This window comes from Suncus etruscus, chromosome 10, assembly GCF_024139225.1.
Source record: "Suncus etruscus isolate mSunEtr1 chromosome 10, mSunEtr1.pri.cur, whole genome shotgun sequence".
Classification (NCBI taxonomy): Eukaryota; Metazoa; Chordata; class Mammalia; order Eulipotyphla; family Soricidae; genus Suncus; species Suncus etruscus.
In genome coordinates this window covers 56,324,072-56,328,394 of record NC_064857.1, presented here as the reverse complement: position 1 = coordinate 56,328,394, position 4,323 = coordinate 56,324,072, and the positions used below count along the sequence as shown (strand labels likewise).

Sequence of the window (4,323 nt, the reverse complement as noted above, 5' to 3'; positions counted from 1 at the left end):
CTTTCTCTCTCTGTCTGTCTTTGTCTGTTTCTGTCTCTCTTTGTCTTCCTCTTATTCTTCCCTCCCCCCACCCCCTGGTCATTTAATTTATTTCTGTTTTTAAACTATTTTCTAGTTGTTGGGACCACACCAACTGGTGCTCAGGGGTTATTCCTGGCTCTGTATTCAGGGGTTATTCCTGGCTCTGTGCTCAAGGTTTTGTCCTGGCATATTCAGTGGACCATATGGAGTGCCAGGGATTGAACCACAGTTGACCACAGGCAGTGGCAAGCACCCCCACCTGTCTCTCTGGTCCTGAGCATCCAACTGTTATGAGGGTTTTTATCTGAACAGGGGGCCAAGAATGAGGGGTACAGGGGCCCACATGGGTGCCCAGCGTGTCAAGACCTCTGGCCCTCTTGATCTCAGTTGCTACCTCCCTGCTGTTACTTTCTAGTGAGAATAGAGGAGGAAGCAGATGAGAAAAGGGGTCCACCACAGGGGTGGTGACTCTGCCACTGACCCTCAACCAGTTGGACTCGGAAATGTCTGCTGGGGGGTCAGAATTCCCCATGCCACCCCTCAGCCTGGTGCTCAGGGGGGCTAGGCTTGGCCGCCCCTCTCTGGGGAGGCTAGGGATGCCCCCAGAACTGCAGGGCATCCCACAAGGGACACAAATCTTTTGCATCCTGAGATCTGTGCCCTGAGATCTGCCCCCCCCCAATCCAGAAGCAACCAATCCTGTCCCAGTCCCTTCCTCCAGGGCTCTGCCTGCCAGTCCAGCATCCCTTGGGGAGTGGCAGGTGGGTCCTCTATACCTTCAATGTGAGACCTGCAAATCAAACAAGGACTTTGAGCATAAATGTGAGGATGGCATCCCAAGGTTGGCCTGTCCCTAAGACAGCGAGCACACCACACACCCACAGCAACAGCCAGAGAAGAGCATGGCCCTGGGATCCCCGAAAGGTGACAGGGAGCTCTATGGAGTACCTTTGATTTCTCCCACTGAGGTCAGGAACAGCTGGGAGGACCGAGCAGAAGAGAAAGGAGGCAAATGACCAAGTGGAGCCTGAGCAAGGGGGAATAACCTCTGGTGCAGGAAAGGGAGGCACGGCAGAATTTACATGTATAGTGTTCAAACAATGCTGAAGGAAAGCTATCAGGGATGACTGGCAGCACCCCAGCCCACAGCAGGACCCTTGAAAGGACAAGTTCTATACTTACCTGGCAGGGGAGATACCAGGATCACGAAGGTGGTTTCCCCAGGGCGAGGCTCACCCATTGCACTTGGGGTGTGCTGACCCCTGCAATTTCCCCAAATGTGGGAAATTCGACTGCATAATTTGTGGTAGTGGGGGACTGTGTTCGTGCTTTAAAGTTTATTAAAAATTAAAAAAAAAAGAAAGGACAAGTTCTGCTTCCAGACTCAGGGTCCCCTTCTCCTGCAGAGACCAGCCAAGTTGTCATGAGGGGAACCAGCTTCTGACTCCAAATACTAAAAGTTATGTTGGCCATGACTGACTGCAGAGCATATGAGGTCAACAGGGGGCAGATTCCAGGGCATGTGGAGCTAATGTTGAAGAGAACAAAAAACTTTTTTGGAGGGGTAAGAATGAGCGCCCTTGGGAAGATGAAGCTGCTTAAGGATGTGATGCAAGGAGGTAGAAATTCCCTTGTAAACTGTCAAAATTAAAGCAAAAGGGAAGGGAATGAAATATCTGAATGGCTGGGCAAAAGTCTCCTTTCCCAAATACTCCTTTTGCACACCTTTGAAGGCAGAGGAAAGAGTCAGAGCTGGACCCCCTAACCCTAGAAACACCTGTACACTTCCCAGAGTTAAAGGTAAGATGAGAGACACAAAAGCTCATTCTGTGTCGATCCCTCTACCTCTGACTCATTTCACTCAGCATGATACTCCCGATGTCTATCCATTGAATTAACCCCCCAGGTTCAAATACCAGAACACATGGAGCCTGAGCAATAGCACAGTGATAGGGCATTTGTCTTGCATGCAGCCAACACAGGGTGGACCCTGGTTCAATTCCTAGCATCCCATATGATCCCCCTAGCCTGCCAGGAGCGATTTCTGAGTGCAGAGCCAGGAGTAATTCCTGAGCACTGTCAGGTATGACCCAAAAACCAGAACACTAAAGAAATGGGAGTCTGAAAGCAACCATTGTCTCAGGAAATAATCCCCACAGTGAAAAGGTACAAGAATGGGTTCAGGGGCTGGAGAGATAGCATGGAGGTAAAGCGTTTGCCTTTCATGCAAGAGGTCATCGGTTCGAATCCCAGCATCCCATATGGTCCCCTGTGCCTGCCAGGAGCAATTTCTGAGCATGGAGCCAGGAGTAACCCCTGAGCACTGCCAGGTGTGACCCAAAAACCACAAAAAAAAAAAAAAAAAAAAAAAAAGAATGGGTTCAGAAAATCCAGTATCCAAGCAAGGAATCCCACCACACCAGCCTTCTGCTCCTAAGAAGGAAAGCAGCTTAGTGGAAGACTTAAGAATAAGCTCCTGCCTTCCTCAGACCTCTGCTTTTAGTTACAAGAACCAGGCCATACCCTAGGGTGGGAGAAGAATACCAAGAAGAAAAAATTCAAAAATCCCATCACCAGATAACACCTAGGGTGGAGTATAAATATTGATTAGGGTAGGGCCAGTAATCCAACATCCATGCATGTATAAGCAAACTTCACGATTTCATTTTTCCTAACAGCTGTGTAGTATTCCATAGTGTAGATGTACCACAGTTTTATCTATTCTTGGGCACTTAAGTTTTTTAACAGATTCTGGCTATTGTAAATAGTGCTATGATGAATGTAGGACTACAGAGGACTTTTCTGGATGGTAATTTTGTGGGTCCCTAGGGCATATCCCTAGGAGTGGTATTGCTGGGTCATATTGGAGGGCTATTTCTGGCTTTTTGATAAATATCCATATTGTTTTCCAGAAAGGCTGGATGAAACAGCATTCCCACCAGCAGCGAATGAGAGTACTTTCTCCCCACATCCACACCAGCACTGGCTGTTCCAGTTCTTTATGCCAGTCTCCGTGGTGTGAGGTAAAACCTCATTATTGTTTTGATTTGCAATTCCCTGGTAATTAGTGATGTGGACCCATTTTCACCTATCTTTTGGCCATCTGTATTTCCTCTTTGAGGACCTTTCTAATCACACTCATTAGTCAGATATATTTTTTTTAAAAATGATAGCATAGTAATTCTACCCAAAGATAAAAGAAATGAGGGCCAGGAGGACAAGTCCATGGTAGAAAGGTTGCTACAAATAGTGGGTGAGCACAGTGAGAGCAGAGAAGAAACCACTAGGTCAATGATGGTTGGAACTGACCACTCTGGACAAGAACTAGGTGCTGAATAGAGATAAAGTGATATGCAGGATACTCCTTCAGTAACAATATTGCAAGCCACAATGCCGAGAGAGACAGAGAGAGAGAGAGAGAGAGAGAGAGACAGAGAGACAGAGAGAGACAGAGAGACAGAGAGAGACAGAGAGACAGAGAGAGACAGAGAGAGAGAGAGAGAGAGAGAGAGAGAGAGAGAGAGAGAGAGAGAGAGAGAGAGAGAGAGAGAGAGAGAAAGGAGAAATGTCTACCATAAAGGCAGACGGGAGGATGGTAGGGAAGAAATAGAAATGGGGACAATGGCGGCTGGAAATGTGCCCTGGTGAAGGGTGTTGAACATTGTGTGGCTGAAGCTCAAACATAAACAACTTCGTAATTGTGTTTCTCACTGTGATTCAATTAAAGAATTTATTAGCCAAAAAAAAAAAAAAAAAGGAAGAATTAAGACACAAGCTGGTGATATTTCCCTTTCAGGCTTCTCCCTCCACATTCCCGGCTGGCCACGGGGTGATAGCACCATGCCACAGCTGAAGGAAAGAGACTCTTGGCTTTGTGCTCGCTGTCTCCCGTGGCTGCTGTTGTATTGTTCCCTGAGGAGCTGCCTTGCAGATAACGCTGGGCCTGTCAGAAGTTCTGAATAGCTCCCAGCTAATTGCTGACCCTAACAGGCCCAATTAGCTGTTACACGCTCCATGATGCGCCCGTGGGACCCATCCCTTCACAGGGCACGGGCAGGGAGGGCACTCCGCGCTGGAGCCAGGGCTCTGAGCTTTGTAGTCCCCCCCCCCTTTCAGCCCATCAAAGGTTCCTGGAACAATGGGTCGCACTGGGCCAGCTCCCCCATGTCCCAGAGCAGCCGCAGCTCTTGGACTACCAGAGTCCACAGGGTGGGGGGATTCTTAGCAACTGAGGCTGGTGTTTCCTGCAATGATCCCAAGTTGTACCCAGTATCCTTGTTAGTTTTCAGGAGGCTCCATACC

General features: G+C 48.4%; 1 non-coding gene across 1 annotated transcript; it reads left to right on the top strand.

Moving 5' to 3' along the window:
• The first annotated feature begins 1,195 nt into the window (after positions 1 to 1,195).
• On the top strand, positions 1,196 to 1,354 carry LOC126021079 (U1 spliceosomal RNA). Its single transcript, XR_007499692.1, has one exon. It is a non-coding gene; the product is annotated as a U1 spliceosomal RNA (small nuclear RNA).
• Positions 1,355 to 4,323: the final 2,969 nt, after the last annotated feature.